Consider the following 19361-nt stretch of genomic DNA (forward strand, 5'->3'; position numbering starts at 1 on the left):
TGGAGATGAGAAGACTGAAGGGGGATGTGATAACAGTCTTCAAATGTGTAAACGGTTATTATAAAGAAGTGCATGATAAATTGTTCTCCTTAACCTCTGAGCACAGGACAAGAAGTAATGAGCTGAAACTGCAGCAAGGGAGATTTAGGTTAGACATTAGGAAAAAATTTCTAACTGTCAGGGTAGTTAAGCATTGGAACAAATTACCTAGGGAAGTTGTGGAATCTCCGTCATTGGAGGTTTTTAAGAACAGAATAGACAAACACCTGTCATGGATGGTCTAGATAATACTTAGTCCTGACTCAATGCAGTGGACAGGACTAGATGATCTACTGAGGTCCCTTCCAGTCCTACATTTCTATGATTTCTATGTCTTAGACAGACATTGATATTTTAAGCAAGAATTAGCAAAATATGGAAGGGAAAATTAGTTAATGTAAGTAGATATCAAGATATCATGAAGTTTATTGAAATTTTGCCTTTGACATCAAAGGAATTAAAATTTCTCCAAATACCAGGGTGAAATCCTGGATCACTGACATTAGTGGCAACACTTCCGCTGACTTCAATGGGGCCAAGATTTCATTCACAGATCTGTTAATTACCAGCATATTCAGTCAGCCAGCATTCCATTCAAATTCTTTCAAGAGTGTTTTCAAAACAACAAAGGTTACTTCCTGCATCATTGATTTCTTTCCACTTATTTTGCCCACTATATTCAATTTTCTAAACAGAAAAACATTTCCTGAAAATATCTATTTTGTTCCATTTTATCTTAAAGAAAACAAGTATATTATTTAGGTCTGTTAATACATTGAGCATAAGGTCTCTCAGAGCTGCCATATCTTTGTGTTGAATCATTTTCTTTTTAGTTGTAAAGATACATCACGTAAACAAAGATTAACTGAAAAATAGCCAGGGATTATACCTGCAAGCATTTATTCTATTAATCCCACAGGCCTGCAATGCAATTTTCCTATGGTACACGGAACACAGAGAAAATTACACGACTTTGTAGAGCTGGACAAATTTATAATTTGACAATCAGTGGTGCTGAGGGCCTGCTTGTCCTATAGACTTCTGTGGGGAATGTGGGTACCCAGTACCTCTGAAAACCAGCTCACTACCTTCTTTATCTACTAATGGAATATTAGTGAGAACATTGCAATTTCTTCAAAGATACTAGTTCTTTGAAATAACATTCATTTTGGGCACGTTTTGGATTGATTGTAAGCAATCGGATAGACACTTTCCAAGCTGTGTTACTTAGTGATTGGGGGGTAAATCACATGGTACTGCATCTGTTCTCTGACTGGATGAGTTTACAAGCTCTTCCTTGCAAATACTCAAGCATGCACATTTAAAATTTATGCTCTAGAAATAAATATTAGGGCATAAAACATTGAAATTCACAAACATTTATGAAATTAAATCAATGGCACAAATGTGCAAACAGCAAACTTTCTTTTTGCTAAACAATTAAAGAAAAATACGTAGTCCAATTCCCCTATCTTAGATTATGAATGCTCATTATTCAGAGATCTAGTTTCTTATCCATGCACATGGGATTTATATAAACAGCCCCTATTTGCTATAATCTTTCATTTTTATTCCTCAAAAATATGTGGTCATAAATCACTTTACCACCATAAATTTAGAAACAGTTTTATTATTTTAGTAGTACACGCGTTTTCTTAATTAAAGGTGGGAGAATGACATAACAGGATTAATCTCTTTCAAAGATGCTAAAGACCTTTAGCAAGTAGCTCTTAAACCAAATATTTTACACCAAAGATCTATGCTTTCCATGATTAAGTGCAAGAGGAAAATTGCAAATCAGGTTTATGTGCAGGTCATTCTTCTTGAGATTTTCACCAGTTTTCTCTTTCTAGCATTCTCAAACATCTAAAACAGTAATTTACAAAGATGACAGTGACTCATCAACTTAAATTGGCTGTAAAATTTGACTACGCTGTACTTCCCAAAGTAAATATTAATGTATAGCTGTAAAATGGTGCATATCGTCAATGCTATAAATATGGTAACCACTCACAAAAACGTCACACCTTTAGTAGTCATTATTATCAAACATTGTTTTTATTACGCCATGGGTATCAAGTTACAACATTTTCATTTATAGCTAGAAACTAAGGTCTACAGGGCATCTTTCTACATATAATAGAGCCTTAATGAAAGAATACAACACTATAAATCTTGCAGCAGAATTTTTTAATGATTTCATTAACGAGCTCTACAGTTTGGGTGATCTTGCACTGTATATTCAGGCAAAATTCCCACCATACTCAAGAGGACTGCAGAACTTTATCTTCATATAGACAACACCGTAAATACATCTTGGACAAAATAATATAATGTTGGCTAGCATATTAAGTTGTTCAGATATTAAGGTGATGATAATTTTGTTAGTTTTTTCTAATGAAATATATCATAACAGAGTTAGTATGTTGGCTGAGTGGGTGACTAAGTTCACAAATAGCCTCTAACAGTGCTGGCTCCTTCACACAGGAAGAATGCCAAATAAGAAGCAATTCTGCGAAGAAGTTAAGGGTTGAATTTGTCTTTTCCTGACTCGTTGAGAGGGAAAATTGGGAAAGCAACAGCAATGCAAGCAGAAGGATGTGAACGGACTGAGTATTCTCCATCAATCAATAGATGCAGTTCTTTGATTTAATGAACTTGTGTCTGCTGTAACTTTTTTTTTGTAGGGATTGTGCCTGCTTGTGCTAGTTCACCAAATAATGGACTGTGAGAATACTTCACAGCAGAGCAGGGCAGGAAATGGTTTTCCCATCCTGTGAACATTTTTGAGATTTCAAACATTTTCCCTATTCTGAATAAGGACAAAAAGTCAAAATCTCAAAAATACGTATGAACCAAATAATAACATCAGTTCAAGTCAAGCAAAATGTTTCCCTTCGGTAATTTTGAAACTTTTCATTTCTATTTTGACTATTTTTTTATTTTTATTTTGGTACTATAATTAGCTTACATTTCAAAACAAAACGTCATTTGAAATCAGAAAAACAGACTTTTTAATTTCAAAAACTGTCAAAATGAAATGTTTCAACCATTTTAAAACTTCAAGCTGAAAAATTCATCAAAACCAACCTTTCCTTCAAAAAGTTTTCATTTTGATAAATTAGCATTTTCCAATAAAAATGTCCTGTTGAAAAATTCTTGATCAGTTCTAGTTAGCAGTATATACAGAAGTTTAGTTAACATAGCGTACTTCTAGACACATAGCTTTTATTGTTTTTAATACTGTATGTGACATTATTAACAGTTTCACATTTTGTAATCATGTAGACACCCACAGGAATTAAAGTCTCATCACTGACATGTGATCATTTATTTTTTCAGGTTCTCTTCATTTTCTAAGACTCTCTGAAGACACATTGCATTTTCTAATGTGGATTTCAGAAGGTTTCCCCTTTTCTAGTTATCTGCCTTCATTGTTCATTGCAGCCCCCAAAACACTAAACTACTGATTAGATTGATCATAACTGAGGCTACGATTTAGTCATGGAAGTCACGGCGGTCATGGATTCCGTGACTTTGCCTGGCTTCCATGACTTCTAGGGCTTCAGGAGGAGGAGATGGGACTGTGCGCCCCTGCCCTGCCACTGGGCTGGCTGGAATCAGGACCCTGCATCCTCAACCCCGTGGCTTCCTCTGGGGGCTGCAGCCAGGCTGGGGGCTGCAGCCAGGGCATGCGCCCGAGCCACCTGGTTTCCCAGGCTTGGCAGAGGATGCAGCTGGGGCTAAGCGCCTCATCCCCATGGCTTCCACCAGGGGCTGCAGCTGGGACCGTGCACCCCTGCCCGGTGTTGTCCTGGGCTTGGCAAGGGCTACAGCCAGGGCCATGCGCCCTAGCCCTGCAGCGTCCCAGGCTTGGTGGGACTGCAGCCGGGGCAGCATGCCCCAGCCCCGCAGTGTCCTGGGCTTGGCAGGGCTGCAGCCAGGGCCGTGCACTCCAGCCCCATGGCATCCCTATGGCCACGCACCCCTGTCCCACAGATGGGCCAGCTCTGGAGCAAGGGCTGTCTCCCCCCCTTGGCTGCAACCCTTGCTGTGACCACTGGAGTCAGTGCTGTGCCCCCTGCCATGGTGGGGGGCTCGGCCTGTCAGTCCTTCCCCCCCCCCTTCATGGGACTCTATTCCTTCCCCCAACCTAGCCTGGTCCCTGGTTATTTTTAGTAAAGTAACAGACAAGTCACGGGCTTCCTGAAGTTGTGTTTATTGCCCGTGACCTGTTCATGACTTTTACTAAGTCACATGAAAAAAAATTAGCCTTAATCATAATAAATGAGAATATAACCCTTGGTGTGTTCTGAACCCCTGCATCTATCATATCCTCCAACTTTTGAAATGCAGTGAAGAAGAGTGATCAGTAAATTGGAAATTCACTATGATGCATATGCTATTTCTAGTAATAATAAATGTTGTTCAAATAATAGTCTATCATCACAGTATCTGTTTGATAAATGTTTTGAGCATGAACAATTGTAAATCAATCTATGAAGTGCATTACACATCAATTGTCTGTTGTTGAAATTACAGTGGGTCAGACTATGCCGCTCTTATTCACATTGATTAGCACTCAGCAGTCTGTTTTCTTCAAGGAAACTATTCACGGAGTACTACTTACCCATTGAGAGTAAGAACAGCAGAATCTTTCCCTGTGCATAAAACTGGTAATAATGAAATTGTACTTGTTCTCAGTAAATTGTAGCACTATGCCTGTAGATCAATAGCTAAAGATACCTTCAATAGATTCTTCACAAAAGGAATGTGACCCTGGAGTTTATCAATATATTTCTACTGTTCACTTCTAGGGTAGGAAATACTGTACTTTGTGCCTGATACAGCATATTCACTCCAAAAATTTGTACAGAAGCCATAGGAGACATTGCAGGAGTGGGTTATAAAGTAAAGAAGAAGTTGGGTTACATGGAAGGGAGTCATAGCACTAAAATAAATCTGAGACCATAGAGGACATTTACAGTTTTTATCCAGTTATTATGCCAAAGAGCTAACTATCATCAAATCTGGTGAAAATGTATTTGTTATTCAGTCCATGCCCTTTGCAGCTTTCTTAACTATTTACATAATCACTTAAACATACCGAATCGCATCTTGTTTCCTCCATTCCTGAGCTCGAAAAAAAGACACTTAAACCAGAGATTTGTATTTCCATTCTGATTAAGGGCCTTGGTCTTGCAGATTTTATATCACAGGACATTTAGAAGAGTGTTAATGATTCATGGCCTCTTTCATTCTTTCTTTATTCCAGGGCTTAATGCACATTGAATGAATATAACTGATGTGGATCTATATTATCATGGTGCTACAGTTCTTTAGCCCTCCAGTTATCACTGCTGCAACTTCTATGAACATAAAAGTTCAACCCAGGGTTATAAATTTAAATAAACACTGAATCAAGTTTCACAACTGTCACATTTAAGAATATTATGGAGTAGCAGCAATCACTCTATACTTAGGTTGCTGTAACTGAGTTTCTATTATAAGCCTCAAGTTGAATCTCCCTTCCCTAATAGCTACCAAAAAAATTGGAATATTGGTCTCAAAATTAGTTGGTTTGGCATGGGAGTGAGGCAATTTTTTTAACCAAAGATGAAGTGAAATGACCAAGGAGTTCTTGAATCGTGTCAATCTAAAAATAGATTCTGCCTTAATTAATAGTAGCTCAAAGCTATTTCCCCCCCACACACACACACACTTTATAGCAAACAGAAAGGAAGCAAGAAAGTAAACCTGGTTTACTAAACTCGTTTACTAACACTGCCCAGGAGCAAAAAGAAGTTGATTAAAGACCCCCAGAGAAAGGGTTAAATGTAGAGAGATTTCACCAAAGAAATTTGGCTACAGTAATGGCACAGGTTGGTAATTAGGGGATTGTGTGGGTTAGGCACGCTCTTTAGTCTGACTGGTAAACCCTAGAGAAGTAGACTATGCCTGGCTGAGGCAACTGTATGTTTTGCAGAGACTCTGGACAAAAGCTTCAGGTGGGCTTTAATGCTAAGTCCCACCTGGACTAACAGTACTTCACTATAAATCTGGTGCCCTCCCACCAACTACTCAGTAGTTTGGGGTCCATTTCTCATTATATAATAAGTTATGCCAGACTCCTTGTATTTCCTCCCTATTTTAGGCACAAAATGCACATATATATTGTTCACCTAGAACAGATAAGGCAAAGCTACACATAGATCATCCCTTTTGTAGAAATCCAGCTAAGATACTGCTGAGCTAGATTCACAAAAGAACTTAAGTGCCTACCTGCCACTGTAGGCACCTAAATCCCAGAATCAGACCCACTGGGATTCATAAACCCTCCTCTCAGTTGAGCAGGGGGCTGGATCCTGCCTCTCCCACCTTCCAGGTGAGTGCTCTAATGCCCAAGCTACCAAATCACACAGTGCAAAAGCTTCAACAGGAGAAACTGAAGAAGTCCCACATCAGAATACCCCATAGTTCCAATGGTTAGGGCACTCACCTGAGTGATAGCCAAGCCCTGTACAAATCCCTTTTCCCCCTCAGGTGGAGGGGGGACTTCAACCATGAGACTCCCACATCCCAGTGGAGTGCTCTAACTACTGAGAGTGATTGAGGGAGCACTAATTTAATTGTCTTATTCTGTTCGCCACAATGGTTTTTATGGTTTTTTTCATTGTATACAGCTGTGCTATACTACTGCATACTGGTGTCTGCTTCCTTCGCTTAATAGGATAGAGATTCAAATCCAAAAGGAGACGATGGTATACACATGTATAGTTACACATGCTAATTGTGTGGTTACCATGAGAAAATAGGGTCCGTAGTGTTTGTATTGACTTTCAGGACTGCACACTGTTGTTATGGAGACAATGGCTTGTGGTTAATGCAACTTGTTACAAAGGATCTCAGCAAAAATTGCCATGAAAGAGCCAAAATAGAACAGAATAGCATCTCACTCTGGGTATACAACTAAATTTGGTCACTGATCTGTCTGTCTTAAAATAAATGCTTAGTCAATACAAAGGTACCTGGTCTCCAGGAGAAAGGCACCAGTCAAATGGCTGCATTCAGCAACTTGGCAGGAAAGAAATGGCAGTGAGAGAGTTAAGCACTTGAGGATTAAAGGTACTTTTATCAGGAGGAAGCAAAGGGAGGAGGAAGAAGAAATGGTCAGATGCAAGCAGGGCCACAAAGAGGTTTTGGAGGACTGGGGCAGAATCTGAAACTGATGATCCTTATCCTTCCCAAAAAGTTGCCATGGCAATGAAAGACTCAGGAATGGGGTGGGGTTGGAAAGTGAATCTGTCTCACACTCACCCCGCAGCAGCGTCTCCTGTCCAACAGGGCTGGGCCTGGCTCCCTGCTCCAGCCACGCAGGTTTGGCCCAGCCACCCCTCTGACATTTGAGTGAGTGGCATTGTGACCAAGCACAGCACCACTCAGGACGACAGAGGGCCAAACCTGAGTGATTCTGCGCCAGGTCGCAAAGCCATTAACTCAAATTCCACATGCTTGGGGGCTTTCTCAAATGGAGAACCTGGGCAAACTGTCCCTTTTGGTCCCCCTTCTCCCCTCCAGGGTTTCTCTGGGAGAACATGGGAGTACGAAGGATGGGTGCTTGTCAGGAGACAAACAGAAGCATTTGGTGCTGGTATCTTAATTATGGAAATTATTATATTACAAATATTTATGTACAATAATTTGGAAACATAATTATAAGATAACTTTTCTATGCACCAGAATCTTCCCACTCCTGATTCTAGGACCTTAATATTTTATAAAAACTGGAGCTTAGTGAAAAAAAATCAGCATCACTGTTGCAACTAATAAAAAATAAAAATAATTAAAAAAGCCCATACAGGTTTGTGAAAATTTAAATATTCTACCTTTTCACCTGAGGGCTTTTTTTGGGGGGGGGCAGTTTTCCATAAAAAGGAAGGCAATTTTTGAAGGTCAAAATGGGAAACTTTGTAACAAAAGCTGTGAACGATTCCAGGATATGCTTTCATCATTTATTGCAGCCAAAATAAATGCATCTGCCTTGCTGGAAATGGAGAAACATCGCTCATCTCTAATCCAAATGAACACATCTTCACAAAAAAACTTTGAAATAGGCAGTTTTTCACATGTGAATATTCACAAAGTGAAAATTTGTAATTTCTCTGCAGCTCTAATTAGAGTTATTTTTTTCATCTCTATTTAAAGTTATACTTCTGGCTTAAATCTAATGGACTTGAGTCAATGCCACAGACTGCATGCCTCTGGTGGAAGAAATTTTGCTCAGATGGGTGCATATTGGTGCAAACCACCCACAAATGCTGCTCTGCCAAAGGGCCTGGAGCCAGCTAACACTGCTCAGAAAGTGATTAGGGCTGACTGGGAAGTGTTTAGGGCTAGGGCAAGCAGGAGATGTGCTGATTCAGTGCATCTCCTGCAGTTTCCCCTGGCAGAGCTCTTATGGAGCCTTGGCTATAAAATTAAGCTGTATAGAATTCCCTTCATTGGCACAGCTCTCCCTTTCAGGCACAGAGGGTCAGTTTTCACACCCGGTTCCCATGAGGATGAATCAGGCTCATTATCTAGAAACAATGTAGTTTATGATAGAGAGAGCGAGTTGGTGTTTCTCAGGGCTGGCGATGATGTGCCGGCAGAGTGCTTGCAGCAAATTTGAGAATGATTTGTCTGAGACACACTGAATTAGGCAGCGCTGAATAAGAGGATCATGGCTAATCAACAAGTCTTCAAATAACACATGATTTGAACACTTAAAACTGTACCTCACTGTACCCTGTTACTGCATTTCCACCTCTTATGCATTGCTACTAAAATTAAACAGTATTGAAACTCACTGGTATGCTCTTTGCCAGTACTGCGTTCTTGAGAGAGGGCTCTGTGGTCTGGGATCAACTACTTTAAGCAGTCTACCAGAGGCTAAGTTTGGTGACTATCTGAATGTGATGCAAGAGGCTTCTGTTTAATCTTACCTTACCTTAAATGTAAATGGGGAAATGCAAGGTTGGCAGAGGGAAAAATCTGGGTTATTTACAGGTGTTGATTCCAGTTATCCAACTAAATTATCCAGATGTATGTAGCAGGGACGGTCTTTTAGTTCTGGGTTTGTTTAATGCCTAACAAAACAGGGGTCTGACAAATAAATACATTATTAATAGTAAATAATAATAATCAGTGCAATACACAGAATACTGTTAAATGAAGTATGATCATTCACTTAATGCAATATACCCACAGTGTTACATTTTGCATATTGATACCAACAATACTTGTAGAAGGAGTTCTAGCCAGCTGCACCATTTTAAACTGCTATACCAGTATGCAGTGCATTATTGGATTGGAGCTGTATTTTTATCAATGATTTCTAGAGCTAGTATGAACCCAAAAGGCTAATCTTTAGTGGCTTGTACATATCACAATAAACTTGAGGCAAACATACAATCTTAGCTTATGGACAGCTTCAATCTACTGGGTTTTTCTGATACATGGAGAAATCAAATGAAAAAGGACATGCCACTTTAGACTTTCTGATGCTTATGTTTGAAGGAAAAGACAGCTTGTTATAGTCAGTCTGATACTATACACTAAGGAAAAGCTGGTTAAAAGTCAACTTTCAGCTTGTTCCCGATCTCATTTTGAATTTCTCTTGCCACTTTCATGTAATGCATTTTACTTCTACTAATAGTCTTTTGTAGAACTCTTCAGTAAAATAATGTCACCTTGTACAGTTCATGTTCCAATTCAGCAAGTGAAACTTTGTCTCATTTCCAACCTTCGCTTTTCACCTGTCACTTTACTTCCCACCATTCTAACCTTCCATCCTGTTTGGTCCTGCTCCCTGAACTCCCACTGCGGGATCACCTATTCCAGCTGTCTCTAGCAACCAGAGAAATCCTAAGCTTGTTTTCTTCTACTGGCCAGCTGCCACTGCTATGCCCCAGAATTCTTTGTTCCTGTCTGTCGCATCAGGAGCATGCTGACTTTAAGCCCTACACCTGCTGTGATAGAAAGAAGCAAAGTATTCTCAGCCATGATAGCTAATGCAGCTTTGGAAAACAGACCCTGGGGCTCAGCAATACAGGTGGCAAGAGTTAGACAGACAAATGAAAGTAAGAGAAAAAGACAACTAGAGGCAAGTCTACACTATGCTGCTCCACTATGGCGCGTCTGGTGAAGATGCACTATGCCGACAGAAGAGCGCTCTCCCATTGGAATAATTACTGCATCTCGGTGAGAAGAGAGAAATTGAAAAACAGAAGGATTTTTTTTTGAGGATCTTATTCATGATCTTTGAACACCTATATTTGTCAAGGCAAAGCTCTTCAGCTGGAGTAAATCAGCCCAGCTCCATTGAAGTCAATAGTCCTGGACTGATTTACGCCAGCTGTGGATCTGTCCTCATACCTCTCGGATTGCACTATTGTAACCATGTGTGGAATGTTATACTGAGAACTTTAATTTTCAGGAGAGATAAAGTAACTGCCTTCTCTTGCAATGCAAGACAGTGGAACAATTTCTTCATTTTCTTGAGTGTTTGTTTTTAAATCAGAGGCCCAGAGAGACAGAAAGAGAGAGATGTGACGGAAATTCAAATAAATTCAAATACAATTAAAAAAACCCTAGAAATAGGGTAGCTCAGAGAAGTTTTGATGACTCTCTCACTTAACACCCTCAATTCTAATGTATTTGTATGTTTAGATATAGATATATAACAAATATGTAATTCACAATACAATCATCATTGTAAACATGTCAGCCAGATTATACTTATTTTGTAATTTCAGTTTCCTGAAAGCTACAGTAAAGCCCAAAATAGGTCTAGTAATGTTCAGAAAGAACAGCACAAAGGGATGGAAGTGAAACACAATAACACAGTAATTACTAAAAAGAAAAGGAGTACTTGTGGCACCTTAGAGACTAACCAATTTATTTGAGCATAAGCTTTCGTGAGCTACAGCTCACTTCATCGGATGCATACTGTGGAAAATACAGAAGATGTTTGTTTTTATACACACAAATCATGAAAAAATGGGTGTTTATCACTACAAAAGGTTTTCTCTCCCACCACCCCACTCTCCTGCTGGTAATAGCTTATCTAAAGTGATCACTCTCCTTACAATGTGTATGATAATCAAGGTGGGCCATTTCCAGCACAAATCCAGGGGTTAACAAGAATGTCTGAGGAGGGGGGGCGGGGTAGGAAAACAAGGGGAAATAGGTTACCTTGCATAATGACTTAGCCACTCCCAGTCTCTATTCAAGCCTAAGTTAATTGTATCCAATTTGGAAATGAATTCCAATTCAGCAGTCTTTCGTTGGAGTCTGGATTTGAAGTTTTTCTGTTGTAATATCGCAACTTTCATGTCTGTAATCGCGTGACCGGAGAGATTGAAGTGTTCTCCGAATGGTTTATGAATGTTATAATTCTTGACATCTGATTTGTGTCCATTTATTCTTTTACGTAGAGACTGTCCAGTTTGACCAATGTCAAATGTCAGTGGGGTGGGGGGAGAGAAAACCTTTTGTAGTGATAAACACCCATTTTTTCATGATTTGTGTGTATAAAAACAAACATCTTCTGTATTTTCCACAGTATGCATCCGATGAAGTGACCTGTAGCTCACGAAAGCTTATGCTCAAATAAATTGGTTAGTCTCTAAGGTGCCACAAGTACTCCTTTTCTTTTTGCGAATACAGACTAACACGGCTGTTACTCTGAAACAGTAATTACTATTCAGGGTCAAGAACAACTGAGACATTTTTCCTAGTTGTAATCAGTTTATAATTACAGTCCTCCAAACTAGGCAACACAAAGACACTGCTAGAAAGTACCAGCCAGCTTCCATGCTATAAATGTATAGTCTCTTTAGACTCTTTATCTTCACTGCCCTCAGAGGCAACTGGAAATCTGCAGTTTGGGGCCTAGTGCTCTCTTCATTAGTAACAGCATCCAGATGTACAGGTTAATGTTCTGGAGAAGTTAATTTATCAAAAAAAACTCCATGGAATATAACAAACACCACACTTTTTAAAACATATATATCTAGCAAAGCATGAAGAAAAAAGAGATTTCCTATTTAGTATGTGACATCTAACAAGCCTGAATAAAATGAAAAATGTTTTTCACCAGATGAAATTAACAACAGCAACAATCAGGTATTGCAACTCATTCAGTCAAGTTAAAATGGAAAGGACATACTGCCATTTTCTGTCGATGATATTAACTCCTTCAGTGTCATGACTCTAAGAAAGGCATGTCATTTAAACAGGGTTAATAATATTTTCAACTGGTCTACCAGGTGAATTAAATATATTTGCAAAGCCATTTGCTGGACTATGGTCTATAGACATTATATGACTAAAGTCTGGAGGAATGAAACCTAAGTGGCATCCTCCCACATATCTTAATGGGAGAATTATCTGTTAGCAAAATCAGACCATGGCTGGAAAAAGCATTTGCTTTATTTACCAATAGCCAGCAATGAGTTGGTCTATCATTATTTAGTTAATATCACCATTGCTTACAACAGATAAAAAATGACAATCATATTTGACATGAAGGATGTTAAAAGTGTGTATGCTGATGATCAGTTAAACAAAACAAAGTTGTTTTATTACACATTTGTGCATTGCTATGAAAAGGAAATCATAAATCCTATTATTAGCATTGTGGAAATATGAAGTAGGATGTTAAGTTTAAATATGTCTGGTCTATGTTCCAGAACTTTTTAAAATATACAGAACCTAATTTTTGGTCTGAACTTGGCAGCATCCTTTTAAGCAGAAGCGCTATACTTTGGAATTGCTGAATCCAGATTTCTCACCTTTCTGAAACCTATGAACAATCTCTTGGTATTGGAGTGGAAACTCATTGAAAACATGCCAATATTAGAACTAAAAGGCTCCTTAAAAAACCATAGTCTACAGAATATTGTCCAAGCCAAAACCTAGCATCATTACGAACATGTCAAGGGACAATTTATTCAAGACATCTGACCTTAAGAAAAAATGATGATATACTGAAAGATATATTTAACAATCCTCACAATGCCCCAATGAAAGAAGATGCCTTTGCAACCTTCATGGGCCATCATTCCCCTTCTCCCCCAACACTCCCCCCCCACACACACATAATTTCTGGGGAATATAAAGAGATTGATACATTTTGCGAGAGACTTAAAATTTCTCAACCAGACTAATGAAATGATTTGGGCACCAACACCCCCACATGGCTGAATCATCTCCTTAGGCTGGCTGAGAAAGTTTATATCTGGCCAGTAAAGTTTTGGAACTAGCACGATCTTAGCTTTCCAAAATATTAGGAGGTAGAAATTGTGAAGCCTTGCACCACCTGGGGTTTTCCTTGCTGGTCCCAATCACATCAAAGTGCTGCCTAGTCTCTGCTGTGCATCAGTATGGAACCTAACAAGCTCACAGCCAAGCTGGTATAGTGCTTCTGTCATGGATCAGGCAACACAGCAGTTGAAATCACAGCAACACGTACTTTACTAGCCACCTGTGTCACCTAATCCAGTAGGTGTGATGTGTAAGAATTTTTAGCCTTTAATAAGCATCCCAGTCCAATTATATTCCTCTTAGAATGCTCATCATTATAACTCATGGTGAGCTTTCCTCTCACCTTTGTTATGACACTCAAATTAATACTTCCAGTTTGAAGGAACCCAATTCAATTAAGCTTTTTGTTTGTTTGTTTGTTTGTTTTGTCCTGAAGGCTAAGTCAAAAGGTTGGTCAAGCCAGAAACAGAAGTAGAGCTTGTTCAGGAACGCATATAACTGTAATTCCTTGACACCAAAGTCAGCAAATTTGGTTAGATGTATATGACTCCCACTACAGTAAATGGAGGTTAGCATGTTTATGAGTTGCAGGATCAAATAATATATTAGCTGCAGTACTAAAGCAGAAGATGTATTTAATCTTGTTACATTTAAAAGCACTAAATTTCTTTCATGTAGCAAAAATTATTCTGAACTGATACTCTGAAAGATCTCAAAGTGGCTCTTTATGAAAAAGTAGATTTAATCAATGTTTTGCTTAAGTATCCCAATGAATAACTGTGTTCCAAAATGTTCCTGTGAAGGAAAGAATTTACCAGTTGAGGACTGTTTTTTCCTGTCTAAACAGCATATTATTAAGATTTGTAGTTTGTCTGTGTAGAATTCAGGGGCCAGATGCTGACTCCAGTTACACAAATATAAAGCCAGAGTAATTCTATTGAAGTAAATGGATTTCTACTGGCATAGCTGTGGCCAGAAGCGGTCCCTTACTATTTCCTGGTAAATCAGAATATATCCTGAAGGTGGCATAACACTAGTGGTCCCTTCCTGCTATACGTTCCATGTCTGCCAACTCCTGAGAACTCAATCACGAGAACTGGATTTCTAAAGACAGGCATTCAGGGGTGTTGTTTACTATGCTCCTTCGCATTTCTCCTCATAATGAAAGATTTCATTTTACTGAGGTAAGCAAAGTGCCTTCTTGAAAGGATATAGTGCAACTATGTTGGGATTATTTACTTGGCTCATTAGTTGCACTTTCCCCTGACTTTCCTTTTGACACAGTTCCCTTCCATCGTCTACAGTACACTAAACATCAGATTCAGTCCTTTTCATGCCTTATAGCAAATAACCGTTCTAATCAGCAGGTAATTCAGATGGTCCTGAATTTTTGCTCAAGTATTTTCAGCTTCCAGCCCTCCAAATCTTCTGACAAAACCTTGGGGGAGTTGACTTCTTTGGTCCAAAAAGAATAAGAGAGAATGAGAAAAAGAGCAGGAGAGACAGATTCCTCTCAGAAAAGAGAGACTTCAATTATTATCTGCTTGGCACATAACATTAGTCAAAGTTAAGATTACCAGGGATTTCTCAATTTTCACAGCTTTGCCCTAGGTAAACCTTTTCCTCCATTAAATCCCGGGAAGAATAATTTTAGATCCTTAGAGCAATGTCAGGTCATTAAATCAATTAGACCTAAATATAATTTGCTATGTGATGTAGGCTTAGTGCTCAATTATCTTAGTAAAGTTGATAACAATGGGTCTTTGAAAGATTTACCAGGACCAAAGGAGTATAAATGACATATGAAGGGCAACCCTTGCTTGGTTATTTTCACTCGACCACTTTTTATTCTGTTGGTGTCAATTAAATATATCAATTGCCATTAAAAAGAAAAACATAAAACTCTAACTAGTGTGCTATTCTTCCCAGCATGTCAAAGGTAAGGATATTTTTGAGGAATGGGGATGAGGGGAAAGCAACTTGGTTGTCACAGGTAAGCTTTCCTGGGTCTCAGCAGGCTGAACCACTGTTTCCTCCCTGGCACATTTTCTGCAAACCAACACAGAGTCTATTCCCGTTAGCCCTCAGAACCAGCAGTAACCTCCAAGATACCTTTGTAGCTTAAACACACGCTCTCCAGAACTCTACCTAAACATGTGAAGCTTCTGGTTGGCCATGTGTTAAGTGTAACATAGCTCATAAAGACACTCTGCACAGAATTCTAAAACCATTGTTTTTTACTTAACAGATAAAGCACAACAGAGCACAGATAATGTAGAAACATCCTGAACACAACGCCCCTCACTCTAGTGTACAGCTGTGGTGCAGGCTAGCTGCCCAGAATACATACCTCCCCCCCCCATATCTCCCCCCCCAAGGGTCCTGGTGAGTTTGTACATCGGGCAACTAGCCTATGACACTGCTCACCACTGCCCATGTTACCCTGGCTACACTATTATATTCAGTGCACTAGCTCAATGAGAATGAGCCTGAGTACATTGTCTTGAATTCATGAATTATACAGATTGATATCTCAAATCATCATAGTGGCTTTTTCACATAAAATATGGTAAATTAGTATACTCACTCTGATAATGTAATGCACATTCTAGAAATTGTGACAGGCGCACAGACGTGGCAGGGTTTTGAAAATCTGAATAAGTTTCCCAGACTTGAAGAAGAGCTTTGTGTAAACTCAAAAGCTTGTCTCTCTCACCAACAGAAATTGGTCCAATAAAAGATATTACCTCACCCACCTTATCTCTCTGACTCTAAGAAGTTCAGTTATGTGACCCTAACTTCAGTCATGTTTTTCATTAGTTATAAAGTGTTGTGTTGACCTATAAGGCCCTTCAAAAACAGAATTCAGTTTAGCTTTGTGAATTATTGACTCCTGCTCATCTTGTTGTTAACTCATCCAAGTCTCCTTGTATCTTTATTTCTGAAATGTACCATTTTGGGTGGCTGTCCATAATGATATTAGAACCATTGATAGTATAGCTTGGAAAAGGCACATTAGGTCACCTGCCCACCCACCTGCCAGTGCAAGATTATACCTTACAGTTATTTCTCAAGGAGAACTCATTGCCTACTAACTAACTACCTTTCCCTTATTTAAACTAAAGGCAGATTTATTCTCATCATCTTTTAAATTATTTAATTAGCATCCTGCAGGGAGGGTTCATTTTCAACTGTATTTATTATTTATTTATTATTAATTATTGTTATTATTATTGTAAAATGCCTCAAGTTTCTGTTAAACTATGCAAACGTTTAAATTGCTTTTGATACAGTGTGCATTGTACATGAAGGACCAGGTCCTTTCACATGCAAAATTCCTATCAACTTCATCATCCAGTCATTGTGTATTCACTGTTTTCCAGTTTCAACTTTTGTGTGTAATAATCCAGTTATTAGATCCTAATAAGGCATTTTTTCCTTTAGTCATGAAATATAATAGACTCCTGTTTTGTTAATCTGCTTATTAAGGACCCAGTCCTGCTCCCATTGAAGTTTTGACTCTGACTTAGATGGGAAGTGGATTGGGCCATGATTTAGAACAAAATTATTTCCTTGGATCTGACCTCAGGATCTTTCATCTGCATTGTGGACCTTATTGCACATTCTGCACTTGATCCCCAAATAGAATTTCCATGGAGATTATAGTCACTTGGCGACAGAATATGGAGAATGTACAATGCTGAAATGTGTCCTTTAAACAGAGGCACATAGTGCTCAAGCTGAAAGGTCTCTTCCTCCTTGAGAATTATCCCCAGTTACAGAGGTATTGCCATTTGAAGCATACGGAATCTCTGGTATAATTTTTCAAAATGGCAGGAATGTTCAAAGTGTCACCACTTGCACATAAAGGCTTTGTCTCTTTTCAGTCTGTTCCTCGTCCCCTCCACTCTGCCCAAGCCAGGCACCTAACCATCCCTTTAGCTCTCTCCCCCTCTCATTATCATTGTCATCTTATATTTGATCCTCTTTCCCTACCATGGTTGGAACTCCCTTTCAGACCCAGTCACATGTGATTCCTCCTAATAGCATGCTTCTCCCTAAAGGACCCATAAGCCCTAGTTCCCTTAATTCTCCTGAAACAACATCATAACATTCATACATAAAGAAATAACCTCCCAGGATGCATGCATTGGTAACCAGTCAACATGATCTTCTTACCTTGTCCTCCCTTTCCCCTTCTCCTGAGTGTTTATAACCAGTTCTTTTAGTGTAATGTTTTCTTAACTCAGGACTAGATCATGCTCCATTGTAAAGCTAGTGAAAAAACTCAGATTGACTTTAATATGAGTAAGATCAAGTCCTTAGACTGTAAGCTGTTTGGAGGGTGAACACTATTTTTAATTGTTTGTACAGTTCCAGACACGTATATTCCACTGTTAAAGTAATGCATTTGACTGCAATGTCACTCTGCATCTCAACTAATAAACGAAGTAGGCTGAGATTTGCAAAACAATCTATGGAATATAGATGCCCTATTCCCATACATTTTAATGGGGATTGGATATTCAAATCTCCAAAATAGCTTTTAAAATCTCAGCCATAAACCACAGATAGTAATAGTGCATGGTATTTCCAGCATGCCCATTCTGTACTTGCGATGGATCATTACTGTAGCTTCAACACAAACTAATGGAAATGAATGTTTAAAAGACTGAATTTCAACAAAGGAGATGAATTAAGGGGTGTATTTTTAAATGAACATTACAAAAGGAAGAGGAATAGACACAGTGAATCTACCCTGCTCCTCAGAGCCTCAGTCTCTGTCATTTCAGTGAGATAGGCACTGAAACAATTCATTGTGTCACCTTTACATTACTATGTAAGATCATAAGTTCATTCACCAAAGGAAAAAGGGAACAAAGATAAAATGGAAAAAATATGAGGTCCAGAAAACGATAATTTGCAGATAAAATACTGCAAAAAGAGATGGCAATGGTGAAATCCTGAGTGTTACAATATCTGAAGGTCAAACAAGAAGTGCTGATCCCCTTGGCACCTGGTACTATCAGCACTAGCGCCCAAATACTTTACATTTAGGAATTCAAAGTGACAATTTATTTTAAAAAACCACTGGGCTAGCTCTGTCTCTTTGCATCACTGAGCATGATTGTTGTTGTAACCTTCTCTGCCTTCACTGCATATGATGATTTAAGCAGAAGGTACAAAGGAAGTAGGATAAAGTTTCAAAATCTTCTACCAGAAAAAGAGAAATGAAACCAGAGATCATCATGTTAGAAACTGTCTGACCAAGGGAGCAGTCTATTAATACCTTAGACTGTCTCAGTTAAGCTAACACCTGACCATCCTACCTCTGTCCACACTGCAATCCACATAAATTTAATCCCTGATAACCCATACATGATTTATCTTGCCCATGAATTACAACATAGCACCAATAAATACCACAAGAGCATTTCAGTGATATTCCACCTATACTGAATGGTGGCTTTTGAAGCACTCAGGAAAACAATATCAGGCAAATTGGAAGAGATTGTCAGAAGGGAAGGGCTGATCCAGAGTTCAAGAGGGGCAAATCTAGCTAGGGGTAGCAGCATCTGAGGAGAAGAGGATCAGCTTTCGGGTACAAGGCATCAGGGGACAGAAGAGAAGGGAAAGAGCAGGGTCAATGGGGGAAGGGCATGGGCATGGGGATGAGAGGAGTAGGAGCACTAGTAATTAATGGATGAAGGCCAAATGAAGTAGCAAAAAGGGGGAAAGTTGCAAGCTTTTGAAGGACATGATTCCAGGTATTGATTTGAATCTATGCATTATATAAAATAAACAAGAGGAACATTAGTACTGTGTTGTAATTCCATGTAAGGCGTTGAGTGACTGCGTCAAGCACTGGCACTTTACTATTCTGCTTTGTACAATGACTAGAACAGGAAAATAATAGAATGGCATTGACTAGGAACAGTTGCTCACGATTAAGGCCTTGGTCCTTATTATTTATTTATTTATTATTTGTATTACAATAATACCGGGAGACCCCA

General features: G+C 39.0%; 1 protein-coding gene across 3 annotated transcripts in view; it reads right to left on the bottom strand.

Annotated features, from left to right (window-relative positions):
* GRM8 (glutamate metabotropic receptor 8) overlaps positions 1 to 19361 on the bottom strand; it is a 457362-nt gene that overhangs the window by 180177 nt on the left and 257824 nt on the right. The window lies entirely within an intron of this gene.

The sequence above is a fragment of the Natator depressus genome, chromosome 1, assembly GCF_965152275.1.
Source record: "Natator depressus isolate rNatDep1 chromosome 1, rNatDep2.hap1, whole genome shotgun sequence".
NCBI classification, from domain to species: domain Eukaryota; kingdom Metazoa; phylum Chordata; order Testudines; family Cheloniidae; genus Natator; species Natator depressus.